This window comes from Lagopus leucura, unplaced genomic scaffold (genome assembly GCF_019238085.1).
Source record: "Lagopus leucura isolate 7727_CA_CO unplaced genomic scaffold, USGS_WTPT01 Super-Scaffold_100015, whole genome shotgun sequence".
NCBI lineage: Eukaryota > Metazoa > Chordata > Aves > Galliformes > Phasianidae > Lagopus > Lagopus leucura.
The window spans coordinates 1,672,727-1,689,705 of record NW_024962269.1 but is presented as its reverse complement, the minus strand read 5'-3'; the positions used below and the strand labels follow the sequence as shown (position 1 = coordinate 1,689,705).

Here is a 16,979-nt window from a genome sequence, read left to right as displayed (position 1 = left end):
GCATGTAGTTGGAAATAGATAACTCATTCTGAAACGGGTTATAAATGGGTTATTCTGTGTACTCCTACATAGCTTGGACAGTGCCTCAGTCCAGAACTACCTGAGAAAGCTTAGTTCAGTCAAAAGAAGACATCTTTCTTTTACTGCAGTAGTGGAGTGGTAGGGAAGCTCAATTTCTTTTGTGTTTGGTTTCAGTGGAAAGTATAAGCTGCACACATTTCTTGCATAAGTGTTTTCAACATTGCCTCTTCTTCTTCACCCGTTTAAATGGTGATTCCAAATAGTGTCCCCTGGGACACTGTGAGTGCAGCTGTAATGAGCATAAAAATATGATGATGCTAGGGCCTGAAGATGTGCTGTTTTATCTGAAATGTTAACTTATGGTCCTTAAGACTCAGCAGGCCGAAAGAGAAACTTTATGTCAGTCTGATGTGGTGTACAGCAGTTGTGTACACTTCGTACAGCTACTGAGTTCTCAGTCATTGGAGAATTCTGATAACTAGCAGCGATAAAGCTGCTTCTTTCTTTTTCAAGTTATATCAAAAGAATTGTACCTCTTGCAAGAAAATGAGCCCCTAATCTGTTAAATGGCCAGTAAGCTTCTTAACGTGTTTGATGAGACTTTGCTGACTTCAATAAATAGCTGTTATTTGGAGAGGGAGACACATGGAAACTTCTGGAATTTCAGTATGTTACTCTGGTATGTTTCTTACCATCAGGATAGGAAACACGCTGCCTAAGATAAGTGTTAAATAGCTTTATCTGAAAGTAAGGATGCAAAACACTGCTCTTAAGTAGAATGACTTCACTCTAGTGAAAGAGTGAGGAGGGTATAAAAATAAAAATCCGGGTTGTTTATATTGAGAATGAATTTCCAACACATTCTGGAGTTTCTAAAATAATACTGTACTAACCTTCAGGGCGCAAATGTAGAGCAACCCAGCTTTCGAGGAATGTTTGGAAAGTTGGCAAACTCCTCTTTAGCCATGCCAAAGAGATAAATCGTATGCTTTCTTTGCTACGGTGTAGATGGACTGTAGTTTTGTTGGGAGTAGAATTAGCTGGTAAATTCTGTGCTGAACATAGTTTGAGAATGGCACCATGTGAGCAGCAGTTGTCCTGTTGTGGTAACGCACTGTGAGGAAACTATGTAAACACAAACCTCGTAGTATTTTTTTTACCTGCCCTTTGAAGGGTCATTTTTATTGTTTATCCAGCTCAGGCACCAGCCCTGGGCGTAAAGCTGAGATCCTGAAACTGTTGCTGCACGTACTGCTGGTGACTTTTTGTGCAGGCATTTAGCCAAAACTCCGTATGAATTTCACATCACGATTCAATATGGAAGTGGTCACATTGGAGACATCATAACTTCATTATAACCTTGTATTAGCACTTGTAAAAATGAGTTATGTAAGTAAATAGAATATTGGTAATGCAATAAGCTTTATCAGTTTAACGGTCTGTAATTGGAGTCAATCACCTCTATAACTCTTCCTGCAAGGATTTCTGTGGCCCACGCAGTTTGTGTTCATTAACTAGTAATAGCACTACTAACAATAGCAACAGGCTGCAGTTCCATTGCAAACAATAGCAGCAGTGAATGTCTGCTGTCCATGTCTGCAGAAAGATTAAACCTACTTGTTGCTGCCAGTAGGAGGGGAGAAAGACGGATAAAAGCTTTGAAGCTATTTACAGTTTGAATAAAGCCCTGTTTATGGTGGCTCCTTTAGAACTGCTCTGCTCCTCTGCCTAGTTGGTAACTAGAGCTGTAGAACAGAGTCCTGATGAAGGAGAGTGGAACAGAAAAAAGTTAATGATGATGGCATTAAAAACCAGTGCAGCCAGGGGGTCACCACTGAATCTTCTGAATTTCCAACATTTCAGGCCTGAAACTTGAGGATTGCATTTGTTTGTGTCTTAGCTGAGATGCAGCCTTTGTAGATAAGGGCTCAGGTTTTAACTGGATCTGTTACTTTCCACAAGAGCAGACTACAAGTCCTGAAGTCGGTTATCAGGGAGCCGTCACTTTCAGTCTTCAGTGTCTAGAGCTCAGTGCTTGTGTGCATTTCTGAATCTAAATTCATCTCTGCTGTGTCACTACTAATTGGCAATCTGCAGGTGGACAGCAGGTCTCTGAAAACGTACTATTGTAAATAACAGTGAACTATGACTTGGAATTGTTCAAGAATAGTGCTGGCTCTGAAACTTCATGTGATGCTGTTTTTTGCTATCCCTTTTCTTATGTGCACTCTTTATTCATGCATGGGATCCATCCTTAGAAATGTCACCCTTCTGCTTGTCTTTTTAAAAGACTGTGAAGGAAGGTGCATTTTTTTTAACTGTACTTTAGTGCTCTTGTATCTTAGTGTTCCTAACTTAAATGAATTCTCAATGCACATACAGAAAATGAGTGGTGAAACACCTCAATTCTTAAGTTAATATTCATGAAACTTGCAAACTAAGCCTGCTGAAAGGCCTTTGTAGCTTCTGACGTGATATACATGATTAGAAATCTGTTTCAATGAGGTTGATGTCAACCAGACATCAAAATGTACAGCACGTAGAGACATTACATAGCCTGAACTATCTAGACTCAGGATGCAAAAATAGAGCATTGATCGGCATCCATTTTTAAGTTCTGCCTCTGTTTTCTTTCTTCAGGCTGTCTTGACTCCAAGAGCGCTGCTGCCCACTGAGGCTTAAAGTACATATGTACAGACAACAGATTTCCAGCAGTTAGCTCATTTTGAAGCTTAAAGGTGGCTACAGATGCATATGTATTAATTATATAATATACATATATAATAATATAATATGTATAATAGCTTGTGCATCAGTGCTAAATTTAGTTTCAGAAATACACGCTGTTCCTTGTTTTACCTATGCTTTTTAGTGCTTGTTGTCAAGGAATGGGCTGGCCTTGTAGATCTCTCATTCTCACATGCTTGCTTACTAACTTCAAGCAGTTTCAAGCCCATAGTTTGATTTGTCTGTGGGGCTCCAATCTACCATATGTATAGTAGATCAACAGGAAAATTTTAATTATTTCTTCTCAAAAAGTTTAATAAAACCAAAATACAAAAACAATGGAGGTTACAATTGCTGTATAGGATAAATTCCTTTATACCTCAGCTGTAAGAATAGGTTAATATTGGAGGGTTAATAATTGGGTAACTTCTATTCTTGGAGAGGTGGAGTGGGAGAAGAGGTATTTGAAGGGTGAAATGCATGTTTTTTTTGAGGGGAAAGCTTGAATGGAGATTGGGAGCAGAACTTGTTATATCATGCGTTGTTATCCTTCCTCAGATGAGTGCCTTGAAGGGGAATGCAACCTACATTTACCTACTGTACATGTTGCTTATTTAGAAATGTTTGCAGTCTGAATAATTCATGACTTCATAGCACAGGAAGAAGCTGTTCCTGTGTATTTTTTTATAGTAATTACTCATGACAGTTGAATTCATGCTTTTTTTTTTTTTTTTCTTACAAAGACAATGCAAATATACTGTTGCTTACTTATATTGCAGTAGAATTGCTGAGGTTGAGTAGCTTCAGCTGAATCAGCGAGGCTTTATCAGGGGTTGCTGAATAATCGTTATTGTAGTGTGTATCAGCATAATTGGGTAAGAAATCTGAATTCTGACTTATGTCCAGGTACGTATTTGAATATTCTGAGTGTATGGCATCACAGGGTGAGAAGAAAACACACCTTGTACAGAGGTTTTTCATTCTGATACTCTGGGGTTCTACACTGCTCAGGTATCAGAAGCCAGCAGGAAGTGCGCCTGTACTGACACAAGCTACTCCTTATGCTTCCGTGAAAAATAGGTGTAACTTCTTGTTTACAGTTGTTGAACAGTTTGCAGTTTGTCCAGTTGTAAATAAAGGAGAACTTCAGTGCAGACTCCATGTCAGGAAAGATCAGAAGTTACAGTTATTGGGAATGATACCCTGATGTAATGGTAACTGCTGGGTACTCGTGGTTCAAAAGTATGTTATTTCACATCATTTTCTGTCAGTTTCATTTACCAGGTATCATGTTATTGGAAAAAAGTTTAGTTCTGTTATTAAAAGATGATTCTAGCAAACTCCTTGCAGACATAGTGAGCCTGGCTTATGTTGAAGCGGCTGATCACTGCCAGACTCTGAATGTTTTGTAAGGCAGAAGTTGTTCACGTCATGATGGAAGTATAGGTGAGTTTGACAGGTCACACGGTGCTACTGCCTGCCTTCTCAGGAGGGCACTAAAGCATGACTGCCTTATATTTCACATTACTCTGGTGAATCAGTCAAGTCAGACTTTCTGGCATCAAAGGAAGGCATTGCAGTTTGATGCCAGGATGGCATACTGTTCCGGGCACATGCATTTCAAAGAACTTAACAACCGTGACTGAATGTGAGTATTTGCTGGGAGCTTTTTCTAGTAGTAATAATAAAGTGGAAGTAAGTTAACATTTCTAGTTTGGTAAACCTTCTTTGCTCTCCAACTCCCACAGAGATAATTGAACACATTAAATAAGATCTTCTCTTCCTAGCAGGCAACAAAATTAGAGCTAGTTACGTAGAGGGTTCAAATGACAACTCTGAATGTAGTTTGAGGAATAGAAGTTTGGGGAAAGAGAACTTCCCACTACTAAAGAGGAGCGCGGATCCAAAAGAAAGCAGCACTCGCCTGACAAAAGCTTAAAGTTGGTGAAAACAAGGTGTTTCTCTCATTTATTGCAGAAATAAGTTCAGTGTCATCGGGTGAGAGATTGGAGACTTTTGTTATCTTGAAAATGCATCAGAGTGTAGATGGCTTTAAATGGTCAAAACAGGCAGTTTCTTCAACCTTGTATACAGACATACCTTGAGAAGAAATTAATACTGTATTTACCCCTTATGTTGCAAAATTTACTTGTTGAGCCTGTTCAGACCTACTGGAGCTATCCTGTGTTTATAGGATGTGCTAAAGATTGGCAAGTCTTTCAAGCTCAGAGCAACAGTTCAGACCTGAGAGAGCAAAGCTGTAGTTAGAGCCTCTGAGGTTGAGAGCTGGCTTTTAGCAGGTGATTGTGAGGCTGTGTTGGCTCCACCTGTGAGGTATGAAGGAAGAAAACCCAAGATTGAATACTTCACACACTGAAGCACCATTTTCATAAACTTTACATTGTTGAAGTTATTTTAGTTACAAATGTTAAGGGAAGAATTGTATTTGAGAGTATAATTTCAGCTGAGGGATAGTAAAAATTGCCTATGTGCTGAAAACATTTTTTGAGTAGGTGATTTCTGATCATTTATGAGATCTGACAGAGCTGTTAACTACACATTATTAAAGAAGAACAAACAGGAAGTTTGTTTGTAGTATTTTAAACAGATATTACTGGAAGACAAAAAGACACAGATGTTTGGCTTTAGTAAATGCAGAGAAGTGTAAGATTTTGATTAAACTAGAATATTAGTGTTAGTTAATAGAAATTGGCTGTCGAAGTTAAATGACTATTCAAACTTAACACACTGTTTAATAGCACCACTTGAGTTACAAAGAACAAAGCACAGTTAATGTGTTTGGAGTTCAGATAGATCAATAAAAACTCCCAAATTCAAAGTGGGGAGTTACCCGATTTTCTTGATAACCTGGGATTAGCTAGCTTTGCCCACACTGGTAAGGTACAACCACAGAGAAAATATGTGAATGGAAACAACACAGGATGTGGGGAGGCTGGTATCTATCTTTACAGTCTCAGAGGTGCCAATGCAGATACTGCTGAAGTGAAATGCAGTAGCACCAAGAGCTTTGTGAATACAGACTACCTGAACTATCTGTGAGGGGCAAAATCATATGAGGGCAGCTCCTAAGTAATGCCTCCTATTTTATTATGTTGGCCAGCAACATCAGAGGAAGATGAAAGTGGTATGGCAGTAGAGGTTGAACCCTCCAGCCAGTATTTGCTGTGCCACCAATGGCAGCAGAGGGACATTCTGACAGAATGGAGTCTGATGTGGAGGTGTGGATGAATAGAATGGCCCAGGTTGAAAAGGACCACGATGCTCATCCAGTTCCAACCCCCTGCTGTGTGCAGGTTGCCAACCAACAGACCAGGCTGCCCAGAGCCACATCCAGCCTGGCCTTGAATGCCACCAGGGATGGGGCGTCCACAGCCTCCTTGGGCAACCTGTTCCAGTGCCTCACCACCCTCTGGGTGAAAAACTTCCTCCTAATACCTAACCTAAACCTCCCCTGTCTCAGTTTGACCATACTCCCTTGTCCTATCACTATCCATCCTTGTAAACAGCTGTTCTCTTCCTTTTTATATGCTCTCTTCAACTGCTGGAAGGCCACACTGAATTACTCCATGCAGAAAAAAATGGCACCATTGGCATTCAACAGTGCTTGCTTAATATTAATGGAGACCAGTGAGTGCGAGCAGTGGGTGGTGCATTTCAGCAGTGGCAGTGGGTCACCTCTTCTGGTGTGGATTTTTATGAGTGCAGCATGTAGGCTCTTGTTCATTGCTGACGAAAATGAAAAGCTAAGGGTCATGACTGTGTTGAAGAAATAATGTTTCTGTAGCTGAGAATTTGCTCTATCAAACAGTGTTGTTTTGCACATTGTGTCTGTTGTCACTTTCAAAGAAACAAATAAAGGCATGACTTTTGGAGCACATCAATTCGCAGTTCTGGGGGGTTCTGGAATTTAATTTGGAAATAACACTTTCCCTATGCTTTTCTGTTGTACTCAATATTCTTTTTTTCTGTGAATAACATTAGTAGCACTTGAACCAAAATGAATTCATAGTGCTGCAGCTGATTTTAAAAGAAAAAAAGAGTGGGGAGGAGTTAGGCTTGGAATGCTCAGCCCCATTGAGTTCTGTGTAAACTTGTGGAGTTTGGTGCTTGATGAACTCATCACCCCCATTCCACAGCAGGCTAAGAATGCTGGTGAGTGCACTCAGTGATAGCGAATCCAGGCTGCAGCACAGCTCGTTTGCTGACTGGGGTTTTGGGCAGCTGAGTTTCATTTCTGGCTGTGTTCCAGGTGAGGACAATAGACTATATAAGCAGTGATTAATCATCCCAGGCTGTTTAGTTACAATTGTCACTTGGCAAGCTTTTTTTAAAAAAGTATATTGTATCTTGAGCAGCAATTGGCCCACTTGAAAAATGAACATCCTTCCCACAGTCACGTTTGTTCAAGCCAGTCTTAAAATGGAACATAGGGTAAACAATTTATTTAAGACTCTCCCATGTTCATACATTTTCCTTCTGTTAAATATTCATATAATTGAATCTCTTGTTTTAAATGAAGTTGTAATTTGGAAATGTGATATTCTAATCATTAGATTGCTCTAGTAATATGTGCAAATGTGGTGTTTTGTTCCTTCTGTTCTTATAAAACCTTTGAGGGCAGTTCATTCACCTCCATCCGTCATAGTCACATTTAGGGTTAACGTTGGGTAGACCTCCATGGTAAACTAGAGAAAAACCTATTTAGAGTTCTGTCACAGCAGAGAAACTGTAATTTTGTTTTCAGTTTATAACTTGAAAACAAGAGATTGTTTTTCTTTAGCAACAGGAATAAATTCTGTTATAGAATTGCATCTGAAAAGAGCAGGTTTCGTAGCAGCTTCTCAGCCCTGATGAATGAACAGCTTGTATTAAATTGGAAAGCTTGTTTGGGGAACCAGGTGTAACTAGAAAGCAGCAATACTCAGATTCATTTCTCTGCTACTTCTGCTGTTGTTGTCCCATAAATATGATATGTTCTTTAGACACTGGTTTTTGATGCAAGTCTGTTAAGTATCAGCCTCAGTTGAGGACTCTGCAAAGGTGAAATGCTGCTAACCTGAGGTTTGCTGCTCTCACAGCGTAACATCTCTCGTAACATCTCTCATAGCCTCTCTGAAGAGCTATGAAGATGAAGAAAGGTATCAATGTTGAAAGTAATTGAAATACTTTAGAATCACATTTAAAACAAGTAAATAAAAAATATATAATTATGTGCAAGTTTGGAAAAATAAAACCTAGTTTCCTGAGTGACTAACAAATTGATGGGCTGTGCTGAACAGGCCTCTATCATCTTACAATGATAAATAAAATAAGAGTTGCCTTTGTTGAATTATTTGCATGATGACATAGCTTCACATGGGAAGGCATTACATATTCAGCACAACACTGACCTTGCTTTGTCTTCACCTTAAATGTTAGTGGAAAAATCTTTGTAGTGCTCACCAATGGCGTGCCTTATAATTCAGCTCACACATACCTTCTTGGTGTACATTAAAATAACTTGGTCTGCATTGAAAGTTGAACATGTGTGAGGCATCTGGTTATAAAAGCAAACTATTGTAATGCCAGCTTCTGGGCGGATGATCCACTGGATGCTGAAATATCCAAATGCAGACTGTGTTTTGTCTGACCTGTGCCACAGCTAGGAGCTGTTTGGCAATACAGTTATGGTTACTTAAAAGTCCACAGAAAGGAAAACAGAATCACCTTTCTAACCAGCCTTGCCAAGGACAATGCACTGAACTTATTCTCCTGGTAGTGTACTTGCCAGTGTTGGCTGTTTAAATGCTGCAGGTTGTCTTTTGTTGCCATGGACTTCTGTATGGACATATAAGGTTTTTTTTGCAACTTCCTGATCTTTCTGAAGGAATATGTGTTCTAGTTTCAAATTTGGATAGCTGCTCCAAGAGATTTAAAAGTGAGGGTGAAACCTTTCTGTGACTGCAGTCACAAAACATACACATGGAACATACACAGGTTGTTTCTAACAGCAAGCTTTATTTTTGAATTGTAGGGTAGCTTGAGTCGAAAGGAACCTCAAGGATCATCAAGTTCCAATCTCTTTGCTGCAGGCACAGTTGCCAACCACTAGATCAAGTACATGATTAAGTTGCCCACAGCTCAATCTAACCTGGCTTTTTATTTCTTGAGACATATTGCTTTGCCTGGAACAGTGACCAGACAATTTGGTAATCACTGACGTAGATAGAAGGTATTGTTAATTTCGTAATGTTGCATGGAAAAAAATATATATTGCAGTTTATTTTTGTTCCAACTGATTTGCTCATCTGCATGAGTTGTGTATTAAACTTCCATGTTAAGTTATGTTTTGTTTGAATTAAAAACAAAGAACAAGTTCCTCCCCAAAGCCTCACATCAGAGGAATGCAAAGCCTAAAACCAGCCCAAGGAACAAAGCTCACCTTCCCCAAACAGCCAAAACCTTGAAATAGATATATATTTTTTTCCCCTTCTCTTTTTTCTAAAAGGAAAACAGAAACTTTAACTCTGTTTTTCTGCAACCATACTTTCAAAATGAGGTGCACTGTGAAGGGAAGTAGCCCAGAGAGAATTTTGTTTAGGTGTTTACTACACTGAGGTACTTCATGAGGAGACTTTAAGCCGTAGAAAAGCAGTTTTATTGCAAAATAGTACTGTGTGAGAGACTGTGATTGCTTTGTTTGTGTTAGCACTCAGCCTTGTGCTATAGGCTTTTTATCAAGTGACTAGACAATTTGAAGGTGCTTACCTCTATGAATTCGGATCTCATTCGTAATGAACTTTTAATGTGAGTAATTTAGAAGCCTAGTTTGAATTGGATTATCATAGACTATTTTCTTTGGCAATGCATATTCCAGTTCTAAAAGAGAAAAGGAAACTCATAGTTTCCTGAGTTGCTTCCTTTTCAGTGTGCTGGCAGAAGGCACTTTTAATGTTGAAATGAATGGACTGGGGATAAGAAAGTAACTTGTTTGTTTCCTGTGTTACAGACCTGGTTACTGAGAGCATCCTGCATGGTCAGACAGTGCATTGAGACTGCCTTATTTTCTATGAAATGAAGTTTAATTTTGAGGTAAGGTTCTGTTTGCTTTAATTTCTTTATGCAGTGTGACAGAGAATAATTACAGTAATTTAAAACCTTTGTCTGCTGCCTGTGTATGTTGGTAACGTATGAAATATATACAGCTGTGGATGTATGTGTGAAAAGAAATCAAGGTGAAAATCAAATGTGATGCATGAATGTTGAAGCTCCAAGTAAACATTGTGAATAACAGCCAGGAGACTAACCTGACCATTACATCTTCTGCCTATTTTTAAACAGTTTCCAGGGAGACTGGAAGATAATACAAAATAAATGAGTTCTCTAAGCCTCAGAAAGAAGGGCTGTGCCTTTCACTGGTATGAGAACAAATAGCTGAGATGACGACTTGGCTTCATTTTAATACATATGAGAGAGGTAACAGGAGAGAAAAGAAAAATCATTTCTAGACTAAACAGATAAATTATTTCTAGACTATAATGCTATGGGAAGTGGAGGCTGAAGTGGTAAGCCTGGCTTCGGACAAAACGTTGTTAAATCATACTCTGGTTTCTTGATTTGTTGGAGTAATTTTGACCTTGTGCACATTGTTGCTCTAAATGTGTCCCTGGCTCTGATTCCTCATTTGCAAATGGTGCTTGCAATACTGAAATTTTGCTAATGGAATTTTGTCCTGCCCTTCTCCATATTTGAAAAATATCTACAGTGAACTTTTAAAATGGCCTGTGAATGAAGCAGCATTTCAGTTTATTACCAGCTATGTCTAAGGACAAGGTTAAATGAAGTAAAATCATTAAAGAGTAAATAGTTGCTTAAGCTGTTTATTTCATTTTATTTGTAGCTGTTAAGAGAAGACTTGTAGCTCTACTTTGTTCTTATATATCTTATGATATATAAAATATCAATATAAATAATATAAAATATAAAAAATACATTTTTTAGTTGGAATCAAGTATTTATGGGGAATTCTTATGATAAAGACTGCCAAAAAGAACATTGTAACCAGTGTGTATTTATGAATTATCTCTACATTAGGTCCTCTTTTGTAATGCCAATATTTTCCTCATGTCAGTGATACTGTTATTAAATCCCTGTTATCAAATGTTTAATGAAATAGTGTGGCAAATATGTTAATTAGGTTTTGATATAAGAAATTATTTTTTTAAAGCATCTCTTACATTAGTCAGGCTAATTATCTCTGGATGTGTAAGTGACTGAACTGCTTTGATAACTCCTTGCAAATCAGAAATAACAGATGTTTTGGGAATATTCTCAGTATTGGGATTCTTAAGTGTGAAAGAAGATTTTTTCCCCTGGAAATGTTTTCAGTTCGTTCATGTTGACCTGATTCATAAATGAATTGCTCCAAGTCCCTCTTCTCTATCAGTAATATGTCAGTGCTTCTGGATGTTGCATATGTAAGTGAGTGGTAGGAGAACAAACTGCACTTGAATTCAGAGATCTCTTCTCATGGGATCTTGCTTCATTGATGGCTGTAAGTCCTGACTGTGAAATTAATTTAAGATCTTTGGATTTGGAATTTAGTGATTCTGTACAATTCTGAGCTAAAGTAATATTTTGTTAGTGGAAGGAAATAACCACTGTCAGTGGTGGAATCACTGCTGGAAATGAGTTTGGGTAGTAAGAAACATTTCAATTTATTTTTTGCATGCATGTGTTGGATTAAAGGAGAGCAAAAGATAAAATCTCTGGAAATTCTCTTAATCAGGTTTAATGTTGTATGATTGTCATTGCACAAATTCCATTCCTTAGAAGATTTTTCAGGGTTAGTGATAGAAAATGTGTTTACTTGGATTTTACTTAAGGAACCTAATCTTTCCTGTCTTCCAGATTCAGTGTCTGTTTTGTTTTGTTTCTGAATTAAGATACTGATGCAAGGGAAACATAATGTAAGAGAAAATTGACTCCTGTAAGGCTTTCCTCTGATTCCCATCCAAATAGCCCTGTTGAACTGCTTTCTCCATCAGTACTATTGTCCATGAGCTGACATAAGGGAGGTCCTGGTAGGTTATTTTATTCTGGCTTAAGGAACCAAGTTCACTGGAGAGATGGTTTATGCAGAGAATATACTCAGTAATCTTCTTGGACTTTAGATGAGAGTCCTAGCTGGAGTTCAGCACGTCTAAATGTGAATTTGTGCCTGTGTCAAAAGCACTAGCCTGTCTAATATATTTTCAATTGGCTGTGCAAGTGTTTTTTCATAAGTTTCATACAAATATACATGTATATTTAAATGTTTGTGTAAGTGCAGAGTATCTATTCTTACATACAATACTTACATAACATTTTTGAGCAGATAGTTATGAGGCATAAGATTCATCCAGTGTTCCGTCTGCATCTTGAAATAGGCCTTCCTAGAAACAGAATGTGAATTTGGGCTCAGCCATCTGAAGAATCTGCTAATTTGACCATGAACTTTTAAGGAAGATCACTGTCAGGGTCTCTTTATGAGCACATTTGATGAAGGTACAGTTCTGGCCTGAGATTAGCACATAGTTGACTGTGTCTTAGACTAATTATAGCCTACTTGACTTGCACACTGCTAAGCCCTACTAAAAGCCCAGCAATATTTTAAGTTTTTTTCCTTTTTATCCCTGCAGTAGTAGATGCTTTGGAGTTCCATCCTAGTTTCCTCAGAGATGTGGGCTGTCCTCAACCTTGAACCAGTTTCATAAATTTTCATAGAGATTACACCACTCTGTAACGTTATTATCTCCTTTTCCATTAGTTGTGAGCTTTTTACCTTGGGAAATACTTTTAAATCTGGAAATAAATGAAGGCTGAGTTGCTTGCCTGAACCAGTCACTGAGGAATGTTAAATTTCTCATGTGTCTGCTTTTCTATTTTGTTATCAGGAAGGCTGTAACTGTGTCTTTTTCCTGGTTTGGGGGGATGAATTCTCCTAGACTTTAAGAATTCTTTCCTCATTGACTGCAGTAGTCAGACCATGTCCAGTTTTAACAGCTTTCATTGTCAGCATGTATCTCTTATCCTTTCATGTGTAACAATTCTTCAAAGGTGCTTGAATCCTTACAAACCTATTAGAGCTGAAATATAAAAGGATGGTATCCTGTTGCAGTAACACATGGCCTTATCAAGTCTGAAAATCTACCAGATTGAAGTTAGCTAGCGTACAGTAATCTTACGAACGCTTCAAGAATGTTGATTTTGTAAGTGCGAGCATGCTGCCATTGCTCACCTTTTCTGTTTTCATTGATGTCATTGTTGTGGTAGTAACTGAGCCTTCTGCTCTCTACAGTTTATGGGCCTTGTTTCTTTACTGTTGCTCTTCCTTCTGAGTCTCTACGTATTTATTGGCGTTTTCTTTTTCAGTCATTCCGTTTTTTGTTTGTTTTCTGTTGAAAGAGTAGTGTTATTTTTCTTTTTTTTTTCCCCTAAATCTGAATTGTGTTGTAATCAAGATAGAGAAAAGACTGATGTTTCAGCCGGAAATCTGATGTTAGAAAAAATTACAGCTGGTTTTCAGCCCCTGGATTAGCATGAAATTGTGAAGTAGAAAAACACTGTCTTTATCTCCTTTCCTCCTATGCTCTATTCATTTGCTAGCATCAGGAAGTGAAAAGAGTGTGCACTAAGCTCATTCAAACTTGCTGCAGTACTATCTGAAAATCCTCTGGTATTCTAGGTAGTGCAAACTGTGGTTGGGAAGTGCATTCACAGTAAATTTGAAGTGGGTGATGGAGGTTGCAAGACTGGGAAAATCTTTCTCTGGTAACTTTTTGAATGTATTAGGAGATGACATGATCTACTCTTGTTCAGTTTGATATGTTTAATGAACTGTGTGACTTGGCTCATAGATGGTGTGTCAGCTGTGGTGTCGACTTGTCAAGATGGAATGGAAGTATCACCATTCTACATGACTGGTTTTGTAGGGAAGGATGGATGTTGGATTATCATTGCTCTCTTCACAGTATTTTGTTGTGGTTTTTTACTGATTTTCTGTAAACTTTGTCTCTGTGACATGAACATTATTGGAAATATAATTGGTACAGAAATGGTGGTATTGTGTATTGACTCATGTTGTGATTGCCTCAGTATTATTACAGGAAATGGAATCAAGGGCATTTCAAAGGTAGAAACAGAAATGAATTATTAATAAGTTAGGTTCAGGTAGCAATTGGCTTAATGTTGAGTTCTCCAATAAATATTGTAAGGAGAAAAACGTATTTTAAAGACCCATTTGATGAAATTAGCAGCATAACTGCCATACTTCGCGCTGTCTTCCTTCAAGTTCTTCTGAGTTCTTAATTATGTGGAATACTAATTACTAGATAGCACTTAATTCATCCAAATAACATTTTGTGCTTACTGTTTTTTTTTTCTCTGCCTCGCTTGCTGTTTTAGTGATCTATTTAGAATGTATTAACTGACTGTTGGGAGAAATTGATCAAAATTTACTTAAAGCAGCTTCAGTGCCTCTTAAGTGCAGCATTTCAGATCAGCGAGAACAGAGAACTATTCCATATGCAGCCCATCACAGGATTCAGTTTTTGTTTTCCATGTAGCACAGCTGCTTCTGAAGGCAAGTAGTGCCCTCATTCCACTTGAAAAAGAATCAAGGAATGTGGAATAATATTTAGACCTATTAGATGAATCCAGTAGGTCACATCCTGGCTGTGTCACTTAATGACTATATTAGCAACTCTGACAAGTTGGTTTATCGCATTCTACTTTGGGGAGGTCGTCAAGAAGTGGCAGATAAAGCCGGAACTTTGACTTAGAATAAATGCAATAAAACAAAACACTGAAGTGAGTCTGTTCAAAACCACAACCAGACATAAGGCTTAAGAACTTTCTTCAAAATTTCATGGATTTCATCGCTTGAAAGTGGAGTGAATATGCAGAATTCTGCAAGCCTGGATTTAGCAGCCCACTTGGTAGTTCGACCTACTGCCACTGTCAGTGTGATTTAGAATATGTGGATGGAATGCTTGAAACAATTAAATCTGCTGTGGAAAATCAGTTTTGCATTGCTTTAATTCTTCCATAGAGAAAGAAATAATCATTATCTTAATTTATTCTGTCCTTTTAAATTCACTTATGTGCTTTTAAATTCCCAGAAATGTATTCAAAATTAAGCATGTATCTGACTTCAAACAAGTTGTGGCTCTTGTTATGAATGTAGATTAGCGCCTCAAGCAGGCTGTTGTTTGTTTTTTCCTCCTCACTTTAAAAATAAGTGCACATATCTCAGTACTGCATAAGTTATACTGGTAGCATCTGTGAGCATCTTCATTGCTGTCCTACCAGGCGAGGCTTAAAAGTTCTCATGCCTAATGGGGAAGCACTGCATTTATAGAGGAACCTAGCAAAAGGATGCTGCTTCACCTCTTCTGACTTGCAGAAAACTCATACTCTCTTATTTCAGCTTTCTTCTGTGCTGCTCTTGCCAAATAAGAGCAAAGGCCTGGAGGCCCTTTTTAAAGAGTTTAGTTGTTGACTGCTGTGTCAAGGCTTCTAACTCTTGAGACTAAGGACTTCCACACTAGAGCTTGTTTCAGTCAAACATGATCAGTGCCTGCTAATAATTAAAGGCTACTTTTACAGTAGCTTCCTAAGCTTGCCCTCGTTCACCTTTAGCTTACTGTTTTTCAAGTTACCTATTTTTAAGACTTAGTATTGCACACTGCACGTAAGTGTTGTGAGTTTGCTGATATTCTTGAAGGATTTAAATGCAAGCTTGCTTATCAGGACGTGATGTGTGTGTGTATATGGGCCCTATGGTTAAATGGGTCTTTTTTTAGGGGATCTTGCAAAAAAAAGATCTTGCATTTAATTGTCCATGTACGTTTTACAAGCACAGAATAAAGAATGTTCTGTGGAATAGCATTAAGTGACTTTTATGTTATGTGATGGAAGGAAGACCTGTAGTTATTTTGTTTGCTTATTTAAAGACCTCTGACTAGCCAACCCAGACAGCATACAGTGCCTGAGACTTTGTCTACTTTTGATCACTTCTACAGCTGATACCTTTGTACTCATAGAACAGAAGTTAATGTTTACTGTCGTTCCTCTCATCTTTAAGATAATTTGAAGAGAACTGGGACTCTTTTATTTCTGGCTGCCAGAATAGTGTGTACTGCTCCCTTCTAAATTCACCAGTGAAACACTAATTTGACTTTGAGTTCAGCATAGACATGTAAGTTACTTGGATGTAAGTGATAATTCTTCCTGAAGCACCTCTCTACAGTGTTCTCAGGGGAATGCGTTTCCCCCATTTCTCAGGACGAGGGGAAATGGCCTTAAGTTGCAACAGGGTAAGTTTAGGTTGGGTATCAGAAAAACTTCTTTACAGAAAGGGTTGTTAAGCACTGGAATAGGCTGCCCAGGGAGGTGGCTGAGTCACCATCCCTGGATGTGTTTAAAAACAGTTTGGATGTGGTGCTGAGGGACATGATTTAGCAGAGGGTTGTTAGGGCAGTTTGGTTAGGTCGTGGTTGGACTCAGTGATCTAAAAGGTCTTTTTCCATCCTGAGCAATTCTATGAATGGCAAGGCACGACCACAGTATATCAGACAGGTACAATACAGTGATCCTACAGAGAATCTGCCTAGTGTACTAAGAAAATTAACGGCACCTTTGAGAGCAGTTTGGCGGAGCCTGACCTTTTGCAGGATAAGTACAAAAGATGACAACAGTAGCATTGACCAATCTGGTTAAAGTATCATTGAGTTTGTAGTAAAGTTCTGTTAATCTAAACGCCTGCACAACCATCTTCCTGCCTGCCCTGTGGTCCCTCCACTGATTGTGAAAGATGGCACTTTGATTTATGTTTGTAACTTTGGAAATAAGGTAGGTGGTTAATATTACAACAAGGTTTGTGGTTTTGAGTACTTCTTCCTTAAGATCTTAACAGGTACCAACCCACTGAAGAAATGTTCGGTATGTTGCAGTAGAATTAGATGTTCAGCTGTCATGAACAGTTGAAAAGTAACATGTCCTATATTTCTGGTGCCTTGTGCCACCAAGGAAGTGACAAGGGTATTAAGATGAATGGAGAACTTCTGACCCACTGGATTTTCTTAGAAAGTTACTCTATTATAAAAGTGCATGGCTTTGCCTATAGTAATATGTATAAATGTAGGCTTTTAGATTGCGAGTCTTATGACCTAGGTATGTGTTGGTCAAGC

The 16,979-nt window shown here is 38.3% G+C and overlaps 1 protein-coding gene across 2 annotated transcripts in view; it reads left to right on the top strand.

The window, feature by feature from the left end:
* TLN2 (talin 2) overlaps positions 1-16,979 on the top strand; it is a 142,486-nt gene that overhangs the window by 31,534 nt on the left and 93,973 nt on the right. For both annotated transcript variants that reach the window (XM_042875742.1, XM_042875741.1), the window contains exon 2: positions 9,758-9,840. The gene's annotated coding sequence lies outside the window, so the exon portion shown is untranslated. The remainder of the gene's footprint in view (positions 1-9,757; positions 9,841-16,979) is intronic.